Raw genomic sequence first — 24,516 nt, 5'->3', positions numbered from 1 at the left:
CCACGTGAATTGTACTGCAGTACCTTGAGGGTCATTATCATTATCGGTGATTCCTCTCGCGCTTGTTAACGGTTTTCATCATTGACCGGTAATCAAGCGATGTCTTTCCATGTTCGACTTCAGCGCAGCTCTCACATGGATCGACTTGTACTTAGAGTGAAGATCAAACGAGTTTGAAGACCCCGGATCTAGTTTCATCCATCCGGGCTGCGATAATATATTCAGGAAAATAAAGACATTTGACATGTACATCATTGCAGCAGATGATCATCCTTCTCAAAGGATGATAGTTTTGCCAGAACTATCAGTCTACCATCAGACAATCGTCTGTTCTATGTACCAAAATGTATTTATAAAGCTGAGCATGGGAATGCCCGCCTCAGCTAGATCATGAAAACAGAATGAATCATAATGTATTGTATTGTATCTTATTACAGGTCTCCTCCCAGCAAATGGATGAACTTCGGACTCCCCTGGATAAAGCATTTCACCCGATAAACGGCCTCATACTTTAGGGGGCAACTGTTATAGACATTTTTGTGCCTTGCATCACTGAGCATGAAATGTCAATAATTAAGGGATCCAAAGTCCCTAAACATGTTGTTCCTACCCCTAGAGGAACAAGGCCAGCGAACCACAGCAGTTTATAAAAGTTCTCCACCTGAAAACACTCAAAAACAAGCAATTTCTGGATCATGTCAACTGCTCCACTGAGCATCTGTGCTGAATGTCAAGTGCTCCACTGTGTACCTGCGCTGAATGTCAACTGCAAAGAAGGCCACCTGCGCTGAGCATACTTGGACAAGTGGCAGACTCATTCCTCAAGGTGCCAATGCCCAGGAAGCTTCCAAAATGACACTTGGATCAGGGAATTCGACTGGTGATGAGTAAGAGGTTCCAAATCTCCAAGTGGAAGTAAGAAAATCCAAGTGGATTCAAGAACTGAAGTGGGAGAGGACACTAGTCAGCTTCATGCCAGCCTCAAGCTGACTCATCCTTTCTCCAAAACTCCTATATATAGAGCTCTCTCATGAGGTCTAGGGAGGCTGGATTGTATTGCAAAGAATTGTTGTTGGATTGTGGTTGGATCATTGGGTGTTTATGCTTTTGAAAGGGGCTGAAGAAGGAATTCCATTCTGCTGGGAAGGAGATGCTGGGTTGGAACCCTATGGGTTGTATCTCTTCCTGAACCTTGTTTATCAATCAATAAAGCTACTTGGTTCTTTCCTATATACTGGTGTTTATTGTATGATTTGCATTAGTGTATTTGATTTACTTCTATTCCTGAATCATTTATGAATATGTATATTTGCCTTTGTATTGTGTCCTTCTCTTGTTGCATGTAGTTGTTCTCTTGTCACAGGTAGCTGTTCTCTTGTGATCTCGTGGGAGCAAAAGCGAGGAGGCAAGTAGCTGTGGACACACAAAGCGGAGAGGGTCTAGATCGAGGGACAACCAAAAGATAACGGTAAGTCTACCAATCTCCTCTCTTTCATTTTCATAAAGGAAAGAAACTGAAGTAGCTGCATTCGTTTGTTGCTAAGGCACTATCACGCCTTAGGTGGATAGGATCGTCCTGCATAGGCATTTTTTGTGCCTTGCATCACTGAGCATGAAATGTCAATAATTAAGGGATCCAAAGTCCCTAAACATGTTGTTCCTACCCCTAGAGGAACAAGGCCAGCAAACCACAGCAGTTTATAAAAGTTCTCCACCTGAAAACACTCAAAAACAAGCAATTTCTGGATCATGTCAACTGCTCCACTGAGCATCTGCGCTGAATGTCAAGTGCTCCACTGTGTACCTGTGCTGAATGTCAACTGCAAAGAAGGCCACCTGCACTGAGTGTACTTGGACAAGTGGCAGACTCATTCCTCAAGGTGTCAATGCCCAGGAAGCTTCCAAAATGACACTTGGATCAGGGAATTCGACTGGTGATGAGTAAGAGGTACGCTCAGCGCAGGTGGCCTTCTTTGCAGTTGAAATTCAGCGCAGGTACATAGTGGAGCACTTGAAATTCAGCGCAGATGCTCAGTGGAGCAGTTGACATGATCCAGAAGTTGCTTTTTTTTTAGTGTTTTCAGGTGGAGAACTTTTATAAACTGCTGTGGTTTGATGGCCTTGTTCCTCTAGGGGTAGGAACAACATGTTTAGGGACTTTGGATCCCTTAATTATTGACATTTCATGCTCAGTGATGCAAGGCACAAAAATTTCTATAACAAACATTGGTCAAACCCTGCAACAGCTCTAAAATTTTGGCCCTGCATTCTACCCAAAAAGTTCCTCCTCCTTGCCACACGTGTGAGAGAGAAGATCTACCTAATAGTTATCCGAACCAATGAGAGAAGGGGAGAGAAGAAATGTGTGAGTGATAATGATGCCAAATGAGGTGAAAGGGAACTTATATTTATACAATTCGATGAGAGTGAAGTGACATGTCTCTTGGGTTTCATGAGCCTACATGTTGATGTGTCCGACCTTGACAATTTACATATATGTGGGCATAAATTCAAAAACACATTTTCACTTGTCCAAATTTGATGATCTTTAGGTCGATTTTAGTCCTCTCGAAAAGAGGAATTGAATGCAATAATCATCTCCATCAAGTGGGTTGTCCAATAGTGGAATTTGGCCCCAGTTTCAAATTTTAACACTCCCTCTCAACTAGGGAGAATTCCACCTGCTAATCCATCCATCATCATTGATCATCATGTCATCTTATCGTCATGTACCATCTTTGTATCTCGTCTCAACCCTTCTAAACAATGATGTAATAATGAAGAATAATTGATCGAGAGTGAGTCACGAGACCCTGCCACTCTCCACTAACAAAAGTCAGTCCAGGGGTAGATCGCCAATAAAATTTTACCTTGAATGAAAAGATGTTAAAGACCCTAGATCCTAGACATAGGGAGTATCCCAGTACATGATGCTTCCATCTGTAGTGTTATGGTCCATATCCACTTTTCTCAACTCATTGGCTAGATGAGAGGTATTTCCCATGAGTCTCGGACTACATGGGTAGGATGTATGATGGGGCATCAACAAGAGAACGTGAACCACTCATCCTGCTTATATGCCATAGGATAATGTGAGCCACTCATCCTATGCATATGTCAATTGTAGGGGAAGGTGATGCGCTCTCCCTACACACAGGTGTCATAAATCATAGGAGAAGGTGAACCACTCACCCTATACACATGTCAATCATCATGGAGTATCACACGGGAAGGTGAACCACTCACCCTATACACAACGCACCAATAGAGGAAGGTGATCCACTCACCCTATGGTCCCTCATAGCTCCAATAAGTACCCCAAGCCCCCAAGAGCTCCTAGAGATCAGTGATCAACTCAAGCGAGACCCTCATGGGAGGGTCTTTCCACGACTCCAAGACTCTCTCGGGAATCTAAGAATTTGACCTTCCCTAAGGGCTTCATGAGAATGTCTGCGACCTACTCATCAATCCTAATATGTTGAGCCTTATTTCTCCCCATTTTACCATATCCTCGATAAAGTGGTACCTAATATCAATGTGCTTGGAGCGGTCGTGGAACATGAGATTATCTGAAAGGAAAATCCCACTCTGGTTGTCACAGAAGATAACGATGCTATCCAACATGTGCTCAAATAGCTCACTAAATATCTTCCTCAACCAAATAGCCTCACAACAGGCCATACTAGTTGCAATGTACTCGGCCTCGATGGTGCTTAGAGAAGTTGATTTTTTCTTCCTGCTCATCCAAGAAATTGAAGCAAACCCCAAAGATAAGCAACATCCTGACATGCTCTTTCGATCCACAACACTGCCAGCCAAGTCAGCATTAGTATATCCATGTAGTCTCAAATTCTCGACAGTGTATCTCATTCCATAGTTGATTGTGCCATGGGGAAATGTCAAGATATTATTAGCAACAACCCAATGTATGTGATGAGGCTCAACCATAAATTGACTCAATGTATTCACAACGAAGTATATGTCCGGATGGTAGTTTTCCAAGAACATCAGGACCCCCATGTTGTGGGGAAAAGTATCCAACACGGAATGACCCTATCCCACTCTAAGGGTGACAGTTCCTTAGCAACAGCTGAAAGCAAAGCAATCTAGAGTTTCTTCTTTATAACATGCAAGAGATAAAAGGAAGAGATCCACTTACCGATGTCTTACGCAAATGGTCGATCCAATCTCCTTTGTTTGCCGCTTGCTCCCAGCTCCAAGTCTTTTCACGGGCCCAGCTACACGAGATCCTGCAAATAAGACAAGAAAAGGAACTACAAGAAGCATGCATGTATAATCGATTCAAGGATTAGCATAAATCAAAGACGCAAGTAAGACAATTCACCATTGAAACACATGCGAATAGAAGAAACCTCAAATGCTTTATTAATATATGGAAGTAAGGTTCAGGCGGTGATACAACCATGAGAGGTCCAATCCAGCATCACCTTCCCGACGGAGAGAAATCTCTTCTTCACCTCCCTCAAGCAATCACCCAATACTCTTCACTGTAAACCAACAGCAATTCTTTGCACAAAATTCCAGCCTCCAGATCCCATGGGATGAGATCCTTATATAGAGTTTTGGAGTGAAGATAAGTCAGCTTGATGTGTGACTTGTTGTCCTCTTCAACTCCAGTTGTTCTTCAGTCCTTCACTCAGAGTTTCTGCCTTCCACTTGGAGTTTTAGAACCTCTTAACTCATCATTAGGCGAATCTTCTAATCCAAGTGTCAATTTAGAAGCTTCCTGGGCACTGGCACATTGAGAAAAGATTCCTCCACATGTCCAAGTATGCTCAGCGCAGGTAGCCTTTGTCCTACTTGCTCTGCAACGCAGGTAGCCTTTGTTGTACCTGCTATGCAGCGCAGATGCCTAGTGGAGCAGCTGCAATGATCCAAAACTAACCTGTTTTTGAGTGTTTTTAGTGGAGAACTGAACTATAGTGCTGTGGTTTGCTGACCTTGTTCCTCTAGGGGTAGGAACAACATGTTTAGGGACTTTGGATCCCTCAGATTATTGACATTTCATGCTCTATGCTGTAAGGCACAAAAATGTCTATAACAGTTGCCCCCTAAAGTATGAGGTCGTTTATCGGGTGAAATGCTTTATTAGGAGGATCCGAAGTTCATTCAATCGCTGGGAGGTGACCTGTAACAAAATACAGTACAATACATTATCTTTTCATACTTTCTTTTCATGATCTAGCTAATGCGGGCATTTCCCATGCTCAGCTTTATAAATACATTTGCTGTACATAAACAGACGATCGTCTGATAATAGACTGATAATTCTCTGCTTTTAATTATCATCCTTTTAGTAGGATGACCATCTGCTGCACATGTCTATGTCTTTATCTCCTGAATATATATCGCAGCCCGGATGGATGAAACTAGATTCGGGGTCTTCGAACTTCCGATCTTCACACTAAGTACAAGTCGATCCATGTGAGAATTTCTTGAAGTCGAACATGGAAAGACATCGCTTGATTACCAGTCAATAATGTAAACTGTTAACAAGCGCGAGAGGAATCACCGATAATGATGATGACCCTCAAGGTACTACAGCACAATTCACGTGGCGTGAATATAGGATCTGACATCGAACACCATGCAAAGTCTTCCGGTCGAAGGTCATTAATGTATACCTATCGCCGGAAGTGAGAAACTTGCTATTGAGGCATGCAAGCTTCAAAGTACTGAGGGGGTGTTCCTAGATCAACTTCTTGGATAATGAGCTGATGTCGACAAGAAGTGATCCGTCAAAGGAGGGCCTTAATGAATCCCACATCAGTGACACGGAACGGAGCTAGTGATGATGGTGAAAACGATCTGTGAAATATGATTCAGGGTGGCGGTCATGGAAGGATGAAAGATGATGTATGGTAGTGGATGGGACCCGGTTGACACTTTCTGAATGACATCTCTTGAACATATAACGACACTGATGTGATGGATCGGTAGCATTACCCCATGTATGGATGGTATGGCGAGACCATGGTGAAGGGACCGGTGAATGATAATAACCCAACCCGATATTTACGGAGGCAAAAGTGTCATGCTCAAGAGCGACCTGCTACCATTAAGCTTTGAGGTTCTTCCCAATTTTTCCCCAGTCATTTCTGACCAGTACCTCTTTATTTTTGTCAAGCTTGAGGAGGATAACATATGCTTGATCTATAACCTGCCCTTCGGGCAAGCCCATCGCTATGTTTTTAATGAGCTTAGCGATAGGGAAACTCGTTCTCGTCTAAAGACAAGTTTGTCACTATCTAATATTTTTAACGAGCCCAGCGACAACGACAACTCGGTCCTTTTCATTTTTAGAGAGTCTGAAAAGGGTACATAAAGTGGACTCCAGGGGTCCTTTTTCGTCATCTAATCCCTTAAGTCCGAAAAAGTATAAAACAATACAGAAGGGATGAATGTTCGATATCTTTATCGAGCCGAACTAGACAAGCGCTCGATCTTTTTGTGCAATAATCCCTCAGGTCCAAAAAGATTAAAATCTAGAGGAGGGATAGCTCTTCCGGTCCTTTTAACGAGCTGGAAGGCCAAAACTCGGCAAACTTTTCATATTTTACGAGTCAGTGAAAAGAGCTCAAAGAAGACTCGTCTTTTGAGGAACGAGTGATAAACAGGGATAGCAGCAGATTTCAGGTACAGGTTGGAATTTTCCAATCACGGCAGTATTACAAGGATGGCTAGGTGAAATCACTCTTCGCAGCTGTTCCTCAAAATAGGTAAACAATCAAGTGGATGTGAATGATCAGCCAAATGAAAGGTGGAGGTGACGGTGCACAAACACGACCAAGGCTTTTATGGCTGATGATTTTAAGGTTTCAAATGGTTATTTATCGGTTCATTTTTTCCAGTGAGCTTGAACTCTGGGGGAAGCTTGCTCACATGCTTAACATTTATTTTTTAACGAGCATGAACTTCCGCATTAAAACTGCTCGGTTTTGCGTTTATTTTTTAACGAGCATGAACTTTGCCAAAACTGCTCGTTTGATAAGATCAAATTCATATTTTACCATGACTAGCTTTTTCTTTTTCATAGATAGTACTGTACCATCAATTTCTGCAACAAACTTTGTTAGAAACGGATAATATGAAGTAAAAATACTAATATTTCACTTTGAACTACGTAAAAAGCAATTAAAAGATGTTTTTACCTCTCATTTTACCATTTCATGTGCATTTGGTTTGTTGGAGCTTTGGAGGTGCCTCTTCCTCTTGATTTTTCACCAGCTAATTTCGGGAGATTCTTTGGACGATTTTCAGCGCCGTTTCCACCAGGTAGGAGCTAAACCCTAGCTCTATCTCTTCATGGTTTGATTTCTCAGTTTCATGCTTGTTTTCCTGCCCCCATGAGCCCCTGGGATTTCTCTAGGGCGCTCTGCCATCAGCGCAGGTACCCTATATCGAAACCTGCATTGGGGCCTTCATTTTCAAAGGCAGTTTGCCTCCCAACGCAGGTGAGGCCCTTCCCTACCTGCGTTGGGCGCAGAAAACATCTTAGTTGCATATTTTTTCATGAGAATTTTGCCATTTTCTTCACTGAGTCGGGGATCTTACTCCTCCTCTTGTTTGTTTTGCAGAGTTTATTGGAGCGGAATGACTCTTACGTGGCGAGAACGAGAGCATGAAGAGGAGGACATGATTGCCCTCCATGATCCTGTTACTGTGAGCGCGTTGCGGAACTGTGGCTTGCTAAAATTCTTTCGCATATCTAGCATGAGGGCACAGATACGTTTACTGCAGTACCTGCTTGATGCTTGGGATCTTGTTAACCAAGTGTTCCAGATTAGGGGCAAGTCCATCCCCTTGACCATAGTGGACATTTACTTCTTGACCGGGTTGTCAAGGCGGGGTGCCCCCATTTCTTTGTCCGGTTCGGCCCGAGGGAGTGATTCCGTGAAAGATTATATCCGTCAGTATTGCAGAGAGGGATCCCAGCCGAGCAGAGACGGCAAGATTTCTATCTGTGACATTACTGACAGGTCTCTCAGGTCTATTCTGTACACGATTTGTAGGATGGCCGGTAGTGCATCCCCTCATGTTGCCAACAGGTCATATGTGCAGCACGCCCTGGAGTGTCTTCAGCCGAAAGTTTTTAACTGGTGTGATGCAGTACTGGTTCAGATGAAAAACTAGTTGACCAAAGTAAAGGACAGGAGACTGAAGAATTTTGGCTTTGGTTCAGTTTTGACTGCCTTCGCTTTGGAGAAGATACCCCTGATGCAACCTCAGTACATTGTCCTCGACTTGCCATCTCCTACTGAGCCACGCATGCAGAGGTGGGTTGACCACATGGTTAGACATGCAGGTCAATCTAAGATTACTTTCACCGATGCTTTCTTTAGGTGGTTCGAGCGGCAGGATATGGCCTTTTCCGAGTATCCATATGTTGGCATGGATTTCCGAGGTGATCCGGATTTGGTACTACCGGATGGCGAGCAGTGGGGTGATCTTGGTAAATATTTTGACCTTATCACTATTTACAGTTTTTTATTTATAATGTCCTTGTGCTTTACTCTATCAAGATTCTAATCAAACTCATGTGTGCATGCAGATGTGGGCCCCGTCCGTCCAGCAGTTCGTCCGAGAGTTCCGGCCGCTGCCCCAGCAGGGGAGGCTCCTGGGAGAGCTATTCTCCGTGACCTTGACTTGGCCGAGACTCTTACAGCTGTGCAGGAACAGGTCGAGGGTCTTACCCTTGGGATTCCGGATGTACGGATCGACGAGTTGCCTCTACGATTGCAGCGACATACTGCTGGTGTTCCTAGACGATGGTCTCGTCTTCTGCGCATGATTGCACAGGCCGTGGCATGTTATCATGAGCATCACTAGGCTAGGGTGCCCCCCAGCCATTTTTGAGTTTTGGGGTCATATGACCGATTTTGTCTTGGTTACAGAACATTATATGTAAACCGTAAACAATTATATATATTTTTTATTTTCGGGGTTTATCCCAGTTTTTATGTGATCCATGTATGAAACATCGATGATGCTTCTCTTTTTATCAATTTTGCAAATGTCTATCTAACACATAGTTTGCTAATGAGTCGGTTAATGTGTTTAAGTTTCTAGAAATGTGTTGATATTGGATAAAATCAAACTGTCTTTCCAAGATTTTAACTCTTAGGAACTTGCGATAAATAGCTGGATTTCGAACAGAGTAGGTACCATAGAGCTGTAGTACCACGAGCTGTGAGTCTAGCCTGACGACTAGCCGGCGTATGCCATGGGTGATGGCATCAGAGAGGAGCTCTATCAATGCGCTATACTCAGCGATATTATTTGTTGATTGACCAATACATACCCCCCTGAAACTCACTAGCTCGCCGCTTGGGTTAAAAATGGCCCATGCTGCAGAGGATAGGTTCCTCGAACTACGACTCGCTCCGTCAGCATATCCAACCCACGGTTCCAATGGATTTGACATCTGCAATAAGTGTAAAAAGCGGATTACTTAAACCGGAACAAACGCTTTAGCGAAAACAAAAATGTAACAAAAGCACACAGGTTACTATTAGGCATAGTAACGCTTAAGGTACAACCCGTTACGGGGTTGCGCCAGTGGAATTCCGTCATAATCCACCAACTCGTAGGCTCCTTTTGCTAATACACTTTTAACAATATAAGGGCCCATCCATAAGGACTTGAATTTCCCAGCTCCCAATTTATCGGATTCTTGGTCATAAAGCAAGACCAAATCACCTTCTGAGAAGACACGAGGTTTGACATTTTTGTCGAACTGCGCCTTGACTTGTTTCTTATGGGCTTCGTTAGCCAAAGCGGCATCACGACGGGTTTCATCCAACTGGATTAACTCCAAGAAACGAGCCTCTTCTTCCGAAGTTCCGGGGAGGAGATCAATTGCGAGTTTAAGGGACGAAATTTCACACTGGATTGGTAGGATTGCTTCCAAGCCATACACCAGTTGAAACGGTGTGAACCCAGTGGCATTCCTTACCGATGTTCAGTAGGCCCACAAAGCCGAGTACAAGATTAAATGCTATCTTCTTTTGTGAACCCCCACCATCCTTTGCAGCATGCGCTTCAGGACCTTGTTGATCGCTTCAACTTGTCCGTTAGCTTGCGGATAGTACGGAGTAGAGCTGTCGTGAGACAATCCTAGTTTGGCAGTTAATTCAACCATCATGTGATTGCGAAAATGCGATCCATGATCTGTCACTATGGCCTGTGGTACGCCGAATCTGGCGACTACATGATTAAAAAAGAATAGGGCTGTTGTTTCACCAGTGTTATCCAATGTAGGCATCGCCTCGGCCCATTTGGTAAAATAGTCAACTGCGACTATAATATACCCATGCCCCCTGGTCGAGGTGGGGTTACATTGCATGAAATCGATGCCCCACTCGGCGAAAGGCCCCACAGCTATTATTGGTTGTAAAGGAGCGGGGGGTCTTCTGGTTTTGCTATCAAAAATCTGACATGCATGGCAACTTCTAACTGCGGTTATGCAATCTTTGAACATGGTTGGCCAGAAGTATCCTGCTCATAAGATTCTTTGTGCTGTAGTATATCCAGATTGATGCCCCCCACAGGTGCCTGAATGACATTCATTCATGGCTTTTTCGGCCTCCTCGTGGGTTAGACATCTTCTCAGGACCGTATCGACACCACGACGGTAAAGCGTATCACCGACGATCATGTAGTCTTTTGCTTGGTATCGAATGCGTTTTTGTTCTGAGTGAGAGGTGTCTGGCCGAAATTTTTGGGTTTGGAGATAAACTATTATATCCCCATACCACTCATCACTTGCTGATATCAGAAACAAACTTTCGTCCACGATCGATTCTTTGGACGTTTCATCGTTTGACGATGATGGGAAATCGCATAATAATTCTGCGAACACTAAAGCTTTCTTTGATTTGGATTTCACAAATTCCAGATCAAACTCTTGAAGGATAGCTATCCACTTTGAATATTTGCCCCCAAGCAACTGTCGCGACAGTATATAAGTCATGGGGTTGCAATCTGACAATACAGTGGTCTTCCTAAAGAGGACGTAGTGCCGAAATCTTTGTATCGCTTGAACAGCTGCTAACGCTAGCTTTTCAACATGAGAATATTTACTTTCTGTATCATTCAAGTTTTTACTTAAATAATATATAGGGTGTTCACTTCCATCGACTTCTTGAACTAAAACCATTGCAATGGTCGTATCTGCTGCAGCCAGATACAGGTTAAAATCCCTAAGATAGTCTGGGGCGTACATTAATGATGCCTTGATTAGCGCTTCTTTAAAAGCATCAAAGGAAGCTTGTGCGACCTGGTCCCAGACAAAAGGTACATCCTTTTTCAGGAGACGGGTATAACCTTTAGCCAGTTCTGCGTAATTTGGAATGAACCTCCTCAGAAAGTTTGCTTTCCCTTGGAGTTTCTGAATCTGAAGCAAGTTCGAAGGTGGAGGCAAATTAATGATTGCCTGCACCTTGCAAGGGTCGAGACGAATCCCATCCTTGGAGACTATAAAGCCAAGTAGACGACCAGAACCGACGCAAAACACACATTTGTGCGGATTGAGTCTTATCTTGTAGTGTCGGCATCGTAGAAATATTGCTCTTAAATGCTGCGGATGATCAGTCCGCTTTTGCGAATGAGCCGGAAGATCGTCGAGATAAGGTTGAACGATGTTCTTGATGTCATGGAAAGCATAATTCATTGCTCTCTGAAACGTTGCCCCTGCGTTCTTTAAACCAAAGGGTAATTTTCGATAAGCGAATGTGCCCCACGGACAAATAAAAGCAGTCTTTGACTGGTCCTGTGGGCGGATATTAATTTGATTATACCCGGAAAATCCGTCCATAAATGAAAAGATTTCACATCCGGCGCATTCGTCAATTATCTGGTCGATGAAGGGTGTAGGGTAGTTGTCCTTTGGACAAGCTTGATTTACATCCCTATAATCGACGCACACTCGTATTGCTCCCTATTTTTTCATAACAGGGACAATATTCGATACCCAATCGGTTAGAGGAACCGGGTAGATGAAACCAGCATGGAGAAGTTTTTCAACTTCTGCCTTAATGGCAGCAGCTTTCTTGGGGTGCACCTGCCGAAGCCGTTGTCTTACTGGTTTGACATCAGGATACATCTTAATTTCATGTTCAACGATACTCGAGTCAATGCTTGGCATTTCATCATACGACCAAGCAAAGACATCTCTAAATTCGCGGAAAAGAGCTTTATATATTTTTCGTTCTGAAGGGGAACAACCTTTGCCGACATAAATATTCTCTACAATGTCTATTTTGGTTGAGATATTTATGGCTATAGTTTCTTCTATATTGGATAGGTTTCTCTCGGAGTCCACCGTATTTACAGTATTCGTTAGGAATTCAAATACTGAAGGGTGATACAGGTCGCCTTGAGTATCTTCCTTAGGAAGGGAACGATGGTGGTTATCATCCCATGGTCCCCCCTCAATCCACATTGATTGCAGGATTCCTTCGTCACTTGCATGCACTCGTGACCAAGGATCCAAAGGGGTACCACATTCTCCTGACCTATCTACCCAAATGCTTGACGAGCATTGATTCGGGCTCGCCTCCCATGCCTGAAACATTGATTGCTACAATATTTCGATTGGGCTCGGGTGCAAGACCATTGCCCGATCCATGACGACTTTGTCTTTTGCGACCTTCGTGGAAGATATCATGTTTTAGGTAGCCACCAATGGTACATTTCCTATGTACATATGATTTGGTAGCGAGAAAGTCCCCATCATCGTGGGGTCTTTCAACAAGCCTACTCCTATATCTTGAATTGAATGGTCGCTTTCATGGATCATGGGAATGCTTCCCGTAACTCGTGAACCATTAAGGAGGAAGTTCTGTTGGTCGACGACCGTAATCCCTCCTTCAAACGGGAATGTGATCTTCCTAAAATAAGTCGACACGACAGCTGCCATGGCATAAATCCACGGTCTTCCCAGTAGGATGTTGTAATCCAGATTCCTATCTATGACTTCAACATCAATTTCTATTGTTTTTCCTCCTAGTTCAATTTTCAAGTTACTTAGGATACCGTAAGGGGTATATGTCCTACCGTCAAAAGCCTTTAGTGTTGTCGAAGATCTCGACAAGGTTGGTGACCCTAGCGTTTTCCAGCAGCTCATCGACATAATACATGTCGATGCCCCCTCGTCAATAATTGTTCTGTGAACGGTTTTGTTGAGGGCCTTTACCTGAATCAGGAAAGCTAGCTGAGCTGGTAACTGAGGGTCATACCCTTTGTGATCAAAGGACACAAGATTGGAATCCTTAGGATCAACCCCCCTATTGCCGATAACAATGCCTGCCTTTGGGATGGACAATTTTGTAGTACTTCTAGAGTCGACATAGCGGATGGCGATTGAGCCAAATCTTCCACTACGTTATAATGCTGCGCCGCTCTGGCACGAGGATTAAAAGTCGACTTGTGTACTACACCCTTAGGTGGTTTTATTGTTAATTCTGGCATTATGGGTGGGACAACTTCTGTCGAAGTTGTTGTCGAACTACTAGGTTGATCTTTACCTTTTTCGTTTGACAGTTGCGGATTTCCGTAATCTTTGTTCCTTGTCGAAATCAAAGCATCATTTTGCTGCTTAGAGATCGACAACATTAGCACTTGCGACGGGGAAGCATTTCCACTATCAACCATATTTTGACCTGGTTTGGGAAAAGGATCAGTCAATACAGCTGGGTTCTTTGGACTTTTAAAGAATCTCTTGAGCTCAGCTTTGTATGGACATTCGGTTGTCTTGTGATCTTCGTCACATATCTGACATGGCCATTTCTTTTTCCCTTTCTCAGGAGAGTTCGAAGAAGTTTTTTCAGGTGACGGATCATCCTGTTGCTTCTTCTTCCCTTTGTTTTGTTTCTTCTTGCTTCCTGGTTGAGTGGTTTCTTTGCCTTTATCCGCAGATATGGCATTTACTTCCGAAGCAAGAATTTCTTCATGGGCATTTCGATCTGAAGTCTTGCGGGCTTTCTGAGGTGAAGCCCTTCTTGACTTCGCGCTTGCAGTGCCAATCACGCCATCTCCGGCATGAGAGTCAATATTCGATTTAGGAGGGGGAGGAATTGAAAATTCAGGTCTAGGGGCATCAGGTATTTTGTCGTAGAGCGTGCCAGACTGAGTATATACTAAGTCTAAATATTGAGCACGAGCGATTACTTGCTCCTCTGTTACGACTCCTCCCTTAGCCACATCTTCCGTTATAGCCGGAAGTAATGACTTTATAAACCATTCAGCTAATAGTTGATCAGGAACGTATGTTTTTACCATCCTACGACGGCGACGCCACTCATGTATATGATCTGATATGTGAGTAGCTGTCGTTTGTTTGAAGTTGGTCAGTATTTCGGTTCCTGTTTCATACCTAATTGGTAATTGAAAATGGGTTAAGAAAGTCGTGGCTAAGGAGCTGAAATTGTCGAAAGAGGCTCTCGGCAATTCTATATACCATTTAGCCGTCGGGCCTGTCAATGTCCTCTGGTAGAGGCGAAGTCTTATCGAATCATCGTTCAGAGTGTTCGATGAACACCACAGATGAAAGGTCATGACGTGATTCGACGGATCTTCACCCGGATTTCCATTGAATTTAGGAATGTCCGATGGAAGTTTGTGAGGAATCATGGGCCACCAAGGGGCGTAGGCGATAGGATCGTTTGTCAACCGATGTAGATCGGGTAACTCTAGAGTTGCCACGAAGGGCAGCTGCTGACTCAAGTTAGGTGAAGCGTACCCAGGATACGATGGAATCGCCTGAGCAGTTGGTCTTTGCATACCAGCATAATGTAATTGATGCTGATATGATTGATACGGTTGATGGACTACTCCACTATAGAGTGGTTGGTTTTGACCGTACTGTAAGTATGGTTGTCCATTGTTCGCAAAAATTTGTTGCTCGGTACCTTGGTACACTTGTTGGAACTGCGGTTGTTGATACTGCACCAACCATGGTTGTGACGCCATTGGTTGTTGTGTTATGCTTACCATTGGGCCAAGATGAGGGGTGAGGTTACCCGTTTGTGCTTGTGTCGCCCCGCCAGTTGGCGATTGTGGTTGAGTTGCAGGGTCAAAGGGTTGTTGCATTACAACCTGAGAAAACTGAGGTTGACATGCAACAGGTATTGTTTGACTTGCGACACAGTCACAATAGCCGACGTCGTCGGGATGTTCGTCACAGGCATTTTTTGTTGCATAGAATACACAACTCTTGGTTGTTGGGGTAGCATAGGTATCCAACCACTGGTAGTTATTCCAGTATAACTTGGGTATGGTTGTGAACTCCCGTATGGGTAACCCCCCGGAGGGGGTAATGAGAAAGCATATTGCCCCCCATACGGTGGTGGTCCGGCACCGAGAGGATTTATTACACCTCGAGGACCGGATTGCCCAAGTTGATTCCCGAAAGGATCAATTTGTTGAGTTCCAACATAGGAGTTACCGGGTATTATCCCGGGAGAACAAACAGGAACAGACCATTCTGTCGCCATGCCCCCCGAAGGGACTCTCTCCAGCTGTTGAGAGTTAGGGACAGATGGTATGCCGGCGAACATTGTCGGAATGACAGCAGGGAGTTCTGCTGTCGCTGTGTCACTTGGCACAGTCCTAGATGTCGACGGCTGTTCAGACATTTTTAGTCTATCCAGTAGATTGCCTAGTGATTCTTCAGGAACTTCCCTGGGTGATAGGCTAGCTTCTGATGCAGTAGGAAGTACAGTGATCCCTGCTCCAAAATGTGTTGGAGTAGTTGCTTGCGGATTTTCTACAATTTCTTCTATTGCGATCAGACCGGGTGGAAGAGGAAGATCGTCAGGTCCGTAGAATATTTCCTGTGCCGAAGAAGGGGTTGTTTCGACAGCGACAGTTGTTTGAGGGGCAAGACTCTCTGAACCGATCACTGATGGAACTGATTCAGTAACACAAGTATTTGCTCTCAGACTAGGATCAGTGTTACTGTCCTTCTGGGGCTGTTGAACTTCTTCAATAGGGGCAGGGTTTCCAGAAAGGTTTGGAGTAACCGGAACCTCAGATGTCGTCGGAACACTTGTTCTAACTTTGACAGGTGATTTGGAACCAGTTGAACAAGATCGCTTTGCCCGGGTTGTTTTCGATTCCGGGGACAAAGACGGTTGACTCGTACGCCTCCGCGAACGACGGTTCATCGATTGACTTTCTTCCACGGTTGCGGATTACTTGATCAACCAACAATGCACAGGGTAAAATGTGTTTTCGAATTGAATTAATTTTAGACGCTTTTTAAGACACAACTTGATTTTTCATGTTTTAAGAGTCGAGAAAAAGCTAAAGATGACTCTAGTCTCCTTCGATGTATTAACGAGCCCGAAGTGACAAATGCTCGGATGGACTTTTTCAGTTATAGAGTTTGAAAAAGGCCAAAAGAAACTACTCTGGAGTTCTAGGCAAGGGTGTGCCAAACCTTTCGCGAAACCACAGAATACGTTTTACGGTACGAGTGGTCGATCTTCGTGAATGCTGTGTTCACTGCATCGCGATCAGTAGGGCGGCCGACACGGTTTCCTATGGATAAAGGCTTTGTTCCTATAGGGGTCCCCCAATATACGCGACGGTACGCGGGGGCACAAATCCGTATTAGCGCTCTCGTCCCTCAGGAGGAATCAGCCACCTTCGTAGAGATCGATAGTCACTATGTTTAACGACGCTAGTTCACGTCTCTACCTAGACCTCTAATGTGTGTCGTTATGTTTCAAAGCGTTTTTAGATAAATTCAGTTCTTTTTAGGTTGATCTTGCTTAGCAGTTTGCCTTTATGGATCACCACGTGATGTATGAGACAACTCCTAAATGCAGTCTAAGAATGATAAGCAAGCTTTTTCAATTCTTTCAACTTATGAAAACCTTAACTACTGAAGGAAAAGAAAGACATCATCTTTTCAAACAGATCATAGAGCACACACTGATGCACTTTTCCTAAATCGACATGCAAACTGTCAAAATGCACATGCACAATGCAAGTATTTCTTTTCTTCTTTCTTAATGTTTGGTGTATGACAAAAAGAAAGCTGTTGTACGATTTCGAATTCAATTTCAAGCGAAAGCAAACAAGTATTTGTCCAATAATCAAAAGAACACCTTAAGATTCACTCGTTTCTACACAAGAAATACTGAAATTTGAACCATATAACGAAAGCAAATGCTCAAGTAGCTATGAACAGCAATAAACTAGCTCTTAGAATCACGACGACACTTTCTCACAGGTCTAGATCCAAGAGGTCACAGCAAGACTAGTTTACTTTCGCTATGGGAAACTGTGAATGAAAGCAAGAAATACAATAAGAACAATCACGGTTTCTTCATACAACTGAGGCGGAATGAGGGCAAAGAGAAGTGGTTTCAGCTGGGTATACAGGTTGACAACAGGCTGCAAAAACAATACTGAAAACTGGTGTTGTGGGGAAAAGTATCCGATGCGGATGACACTAACCCTTTCTAAAGGTGACAGTCTTTAGCAACAACTGAATGATAAAGTTTTCATGTTCCACTTTATGAAAGCACAGAGAGAATAGAAAGAGGGTCAACCAACCTGGTGTCTTGCGCTTAGTCGATCCTTGTCCTTCTCTCTTTGTATCCGGTTCCCAGCTCTTTGCTCTCCAAGCCGATCCAGCTACACACAGAATCTGCACAACAAAAGGGAGCAAACTACGAGATACAAGCAATCATAATTGAAGCATGGATTAGGTTGCATCAAATATACATGTAAACACAAAAGCATCTATGTAAAACAAGTATATAGAAGAACATGCAAACTTTATTGATAGAAAGTAACAGGGTTCCAGAGGAAGTCACAACCAATGATGTTGGCTCCAATCCAGCAGCACCTCCTCGGCAGCAAGAACTCTCTTCTTCACCTCTAGTAAAACAATCACCCAATAATCCTGGCAGTATACCAACAGCACTTCCTTGCTTATACAAAATTCCAGCCTCCCTAGACCTCATAGAAGAGCTCTATATATAGGAGGGAAGAGGAAAGGATGAGTCAGCTGGAGGCTGGCATATAGCTGACTAGTGTCCTCTCCATCTTCAGTTAATCTTCAGTTCCTGTGTCCACTTGGAGATCCTTGCTTGCACATGGTGATCAAGTACCTCTTACTCATCACAGGGCGAATCTCATGACCCAAGTGTCAGTTTGGAAGCTTCCTGGGCAATTGACACCTTGCAGGATGACTGTGCCACTTGGCCAATCTCGCCCAGCGCAGGTAGCCTTCATTGTTTTTGACTTCCAGCGCAGGTACAGAGTGGGACAGTTGCAATACAGCGCAGAAGCTCAGTTAAGCAGCTGACATGATCCAAAATAAGCCTGTTCTGAAGTGTTTTCAGGTGGAGAACTGATTGGAAGTGCTGTTGATTGATGACCTTGTTCTTTTAGGGGTAAGAACAACATGTTTAGGGACTGAGGATCCCTGTAATTATCAACATTCCCTGCTCCTTGACGCGAGGCACAAAAATGTCTATAACAGTTGCCCCCTAAAGTATGAGGCCGTTAATCAGGTGAAATGCTTTAGCTAGAGGGTCCGAAGTTCGTTCCAGTGCTGAGGAGAGTGCCCTGTAATACAATACAATACAATACATTATCTTTCATTCAATTTTCATGGTCTAGCTGAGGCGGGCATTCCCATGCTCAACTTTTATAAATACATTTTGGTACATATGACAGACGATCGTCTGAAGACAGACTGATAATCTTCCGCTAAAATTATCATCCTATGAGGAGGATGATCATCTGCTGCAATGATGTACACGGCAAATGCTTTTATATTCCCTGAATATATATCGCAGCCCGGATGGATGAAACTAGATCCGGGGTCTTCAAACTCGCTCGATCTTCACTCTAAGTACAAGTCGATCCATGTGAGAATTACGCTGAAGTCGAACATGGAAAGACATCGCTTGATTACCGGTCAATAATGAAAACCGTTAACAAGCGCGAGAGGAATCACCAATAATGACGATGACCCTCAAGGTACGGCAGTACAATTCACGTGGCGTGAATAAAGGACTTGGCGTCGAACGCCACGCAAAATCTTCTGGTCGAAGGTCATTGATGTATACCTGTCGCCGGAAGTGAGAAACTTGCCATTGAGGCATGCAAGCTTCAAAGTACTGATGGGGGTGTTCCTAGATCAACGTCTTGGATAATGAGCTAAAGTCGACAAGAAGCGATCCGTCAAAGGAGGGCCTTAATGAATCCCACATCAATGACACGGAACGGAGCTAATGATTTAGTGGAGGTGGAAACAAACTGTGACATATGATTCAGGGTGGCGATCATGAAATGGATGAAGGATAATGTATGGTAGTGGATGGGACACCGTTGACACTTTCTGAATGACCCCTCTTGAACATATAACGACACTGATGCGATGGATCGGTAGCATTACCCCGAATGGATGGTGTGGCGAGGACCATGGTGATGAAACCGGTGAATGAGACAACCCAACCCGATGTGATACGGAGGAAAAGTGTCATGTTCAAGAGTGACTTGCTACCTCTAAACTTTGATGTTCTCCCAATTTTTCCCCAGTCATTTCTGACCAGTACCTCTTTATTTTTGTCAAGCTTGAGGAGGATAACATATGCTTGTTCTATAACTTGCCCTTCGGGCAAGCCCATCGCTAAGATTTAACGAGCCTAGCGATAGGGAAACTCGTTCTCGTCTAAAGACAAGTTTGTCGCTATTTAATCATTTTAACGAGTCTAACGACAAGGAAAACTCGGTCCTTTTCATTTTTAGAGAGTCTAAAAAGGTACAGAAAGTCAACTCCATAATTCCTTTTTCGTCAGCTAATCCCTTAAGTCCGAAAAAGTATAAAACAATACAGAAGGGATGGCTGTTCGTTACTTTTAACGAGCTGAACTAGGCAAGCGCTCGATCCTTTTGTGCAATAATCCCTCGAGTCCAAAAAGATTAAAATTTAGAGGAGGGATAGCGTTCCGGTCTTTTAACGAGCTGGAAGGCCAAAACTCGACAAACTTTTCATATTTTACGAGTCAGTGAAAAGAGCTGAAAGAAGACTCGTCTTTTGAGGAACGAGTGATAAACAGGGATAGCTACAGATTCCAGGTACAGGTTGGAATTTCCAATCACGGCAGTGTCACAAGGATGGCTAGGTGAAATCACTCTTCGCAGCTGTTTCTCAAAAGAGGTAAACACACAAATGGAAGTGAATGATCGGCCAAATGAACGGTGGAGGTGGTGGATGAAAACACGATCAAGGTTCTTATGGCTAATGAATTTACGATCTCAAAAGGTTATTTACCGGTTCATTTTTTCCATGAGCTTGAACTCTGGGGGAAACATTTGCTCACACTTTTCTATTTTTTAACGAGCATAAATTCAGGCCTAAAACTGCTCGAATTTCGCGTTTATTTTTTAACGAGCATGAACTATATGCTAAAACTGCTCGATATACCAGTCATAAGAACGCCTCCTATAAGGATCAATTTTTTATAGAGCTTATGCCTTACTACAGCTATGCTCTTATTTTGGCAAATTTTACTTTTGCCCCACAGGCTTTCTTCATGCAAGTTCGGAAACGGCTAATCCTACGAGTTTAAAGGGTTAGACCTACAGGTTTAAAGGGAGGACCTAAAAATTTAAAAAATCAATAGTCGTCCTTTGCTTGCATTCCAAAAGTTTGCATGCCCCCAGGTATAGGATAGAATTTCGAGGCTGCCCCTCCTCTCCTTTACTTTTGCTTTTCTTTGGGTGTTCACAGTTATTTGTCATCTTGCTAATCTAATGCTAATGATACTTGTTTTCTCGTTATTTTAAGGGGTCTTACGCAGTACTCAGACTTCCTGTCGGCCCACTTTTAACAAACAGCTATTGTGACAATAGAAGAACACTACTCAAAGATAAAACATTGGTATTATTGAGGGAGGCTTGCCTCTTTCTTATTATCCGAAGAGTGGTTCTATTCGCTGCCGCAAATCAATCTCTTTCTTCGGCGGTGTCTATCATTGGGTTGTCCAAAGATGGTTACCTTCTGTCAAAACAATACGGTCTCCTTCTTCGTAGACTGCCCCTGCTTATCCTTCAAAACATATGTTTCGATGGGCGAGGCTTGAATTCAAAGATGGTGACTACTTGTTGCAATAAGGAAAATCCCACTCGGGCATTGCCCACTTCTTTAGACAAAGGTGAATGACTCTTCGGTCAAACACATAACTTTAACAAAAGATCATTATTCCAGAACAACCCCACTTCCTACGGACGGGGTACGGACTAGTCATGTTCTTCTGCGGAAATTCTTTCTTATACCCGAGGTTTCTTCTGCCCGAAGCAGACCAGGGTGCATGCCCCCTGGGTCCTAGTCTTTCTTTCCGAATCACTCGCATTCATCGGGAAGGAGGACTGGGGGCGGAGGCGAATCTTGAGCGAACAGACCATTTAGGATTGGTATTTGACTATTTGCGATGCGAGATCCCGGAAATGAAAGTTGGTCTACGAGCTTGACCACCCTTCCTTCGTGTGGAAAACACATTACCCTAAAGAGTGAGGAGACTATCGCTCCCATGCAATAAATATAGTCGCGTCCAAGGAGTAGGTTATAATCCAAGGGTCCTTGAACTACCAACACGTTCATCCTGACGGTCTTCCCCTTCAATGTAACAGGTACATCGGGGAGGATTCCTAATGGTCGACTGGTTCCTTTATCAAAACCTGAGAGATTTCTCAACTCAGGTAAAAGCGCTGGGGAACCCAGTGCTTTCCAAGCAATAGAGGAAAGGATACTCACAGACGCCCCTTCATCAATGATAGTACCAGCCATAACCATTCTATAGATCTGGACAATGATTCTAAATGGTGTACTGGCTGGTAACCGGGGTCTGCCTAGTTGATTCCAATCAAAGGATACAACCAGGTTGCTTGGTGGTGGGACCGAATATACGGCCGGATACGACTCTGATGATGTTCCTTCCTGAGATAAAGGAATGGGCGCATTGCCCGGATGCTCGTCGGAGTCGGTGCTGATAAAGAGAACCTGGATGGTGTCATCCTTGTTCTCATCAGTGAGGGTGTCACATGAAGATGACACTTCGGTGACGGTGTCATTTGAAGACGGGTCTTCAATGACGGAGTCATTGGACGATAGAACCTTTGAAGGAAGAACCGGGTCAACTGCCGTTTCGACCTTTAGACTTTCGTCTGGTCTAGATTCGGTAGGTTCATCTTCAATGACTGACACATCAGCTGACCACTTGAGTGGTTCAACTGGATTTTCAACTATCGAGGGATTAGGCGCGAGTTTTCGGTATCCAGGCGGAAGTTGCACCGGTGACACCGGGCGATCTTCCAAAACTCTCTTGGCCTCATCTAAGAATGGACATTTGTGGATGGCATGGTGACCTTCACACAATAGACAGGGTGATCTTGGTCCCCTTCTTCGTCCTTCACTCTCGCTAGTTGAGGGAATGCAATCAACTTGACAACCAGAGGTTGATGCTACCGGATTGTGCAACCTCGGGGACCAGTCCCTTAGTATCCGGGGAATACAAGGACAATCACGATGGAAATGGATCCCTCTGCAAATGACACATGGCGATTTAGGCCCGGTCGGTGCAGTGTGTGGGTTTTTGTCAGTTTTCTTCTGCTTGCCCCCAGTCGCCTTCGCCAGAGGCTCCTTCTGCTTCTTCCCTTTCTTCTTCTTTTCTTTCTTCTCCTTGGGAGGCTGACTTTTGCCGGCTCTACCCTGCGAAGATGAAGGATCAGAGGAAGTATCACAAGAAGTAGAAGGCTGGTGGGTAGTTCTAGATTGTTCTGACAGTTGATTCGACTGCTCAGGATTAGTGGCGATTTGGACAACATTAGTTGAAAAGAGCCAAACAGGAAGGCCGATTGTCAATCCTGGAAGTGACAATGTAGCCATATGAGGCGCACCAACATCTCCCCAAGAGGAGAAGGGATTTGGACTTCCGCCAAGGTTACTTCCTTGGTTGGTGGGCTCCATACTTTTCAACTGAAAGATCAACGTGGGAATAACAGGTGATTATGTTCCGCTTTAAAATAAGTTTTATTTACGACGCTTTTAGACACAAACTTGCTTTTTCATGTTTTAAGAGTCGAGAAAAAGCTAAAGATGACTCTAGTCGCCTTCGATGTATTAACGAGCCCGAAGTGACAAATGCTCGGTTGGACCTTTTCAGTTATAGAGTTTGAAAAGGGCCAAAAGAAACTGCTCTGGAGATCTAGGCAGAGGGTATGCCAAACCTTTCGCGAAACCACAGAATACGTTTTACGGTACGGGTGGTCGATCTTCATGAATGCTGTGTTCACTGCATCGCGATCAGTAGGGCGGCCGACACGGTTTCCTAAGGATAAAGGATAAAAGCCTATAGGGGTCTCCCAATATACGCGACGGTACGCGGGAGCTCAAATCCGTGTTAGTGCCACCGACTCTCAGGAGGAATCACCCACCTTCGTAGAGATCGACAGTCACTATGTTTAACGACGCCGGAACACGTCTCTACCTAGACCTCTAGATGTTTGCGTTAAATTCCAAAGCGTTGTTATGTAAATTGAATTTATTTTAATGTTGATCTTTCTTAACAGTTTTCCTTTCAGGTTCGCCACGAGATGTATATATACAACTTCCTATATGCAATCTAAGAATGAGAAGCAAAATCTTTTCAATCTTTCAACTTTGAAAACCTTAATCTACTTGAGGAAAGAGCAAGACACAACTTTTTCCACAGATCAAAGAACACACACTAAAATGCACATTTTCCTAAATCGTCAAGCATACAGTCAAATGCAAAATGCACAATGCATGTATTTCTTTTCGTTATCCTTAATGTTGATGCTTAACAAAAGGAAACTGTTGTATGATTTTTGAATCAACTTTCAAGTAGAAATAAACAAGCTTGTCCACAATCAAAAAGACACCTTATGAAAGACTTGTTTAAAATACAGGAAAAGTATAGATTCAAACCATAAAGTGAAAAGCAAACAAACTTAAAACAGCTATGAACAGTAATAACACTAACTCATAAGATCGCAATCTAAGAGGCCACAGCTACTAGGTTCGCTTTTCACAATGGGAAATTGTAACTAAAACAAGAAATACTGAAAGAATGTTTACAATTTCATCACACAACTGAGGCGGAATAATGTCAAGGAGAAGTGGTCTACAGCAAATACAATAACCAGCAAGCAATCAGCCAAAAACAAGTGCAAACAGGGCCAAGACACAAAGGAAGAGCTGAGCTAGACTAAGGCCAACTGGACCAGCGCAGGCACTGGTCTGCCAGTTTCACTCTCAGCGCAGTTCCCGAAGGGAGCACCTGCGCTGTAATGCAGACTGCCTGTGGACAGCCTGCACTGACTTACGAGAGTTACGTCTGCTAAGAATTCCGGGTCATAAAAAGCTCAAAAATGTACTGTTTTGACTGAAATAAAATGCTATGGGTTAAGTACAGGCTAAGGGATGATCAAGAGGATAAAGATCTATCA

Source organism: Pinus tabuliformis, chromosome 5_2, assembly GCF_031772625.1.
Source record: "Pinus tabuliformis cultivar Carrire ecotype Pingquan chromosome 5_2, CPIR1, whole genome shotgun sequence".
NCBI classification, from domain to species: domain Eukaryota; kingdom Viridiplantae; phylum Streptophyta; class Pinopsida; order Pinales; family Pinaceae; genus Pinus; species Pinus tabuliformis.
The sequence above is the reverse complement of the archived record's forward strand: the minus strand, read 5'-3'. Positions refer to the sequence as shown.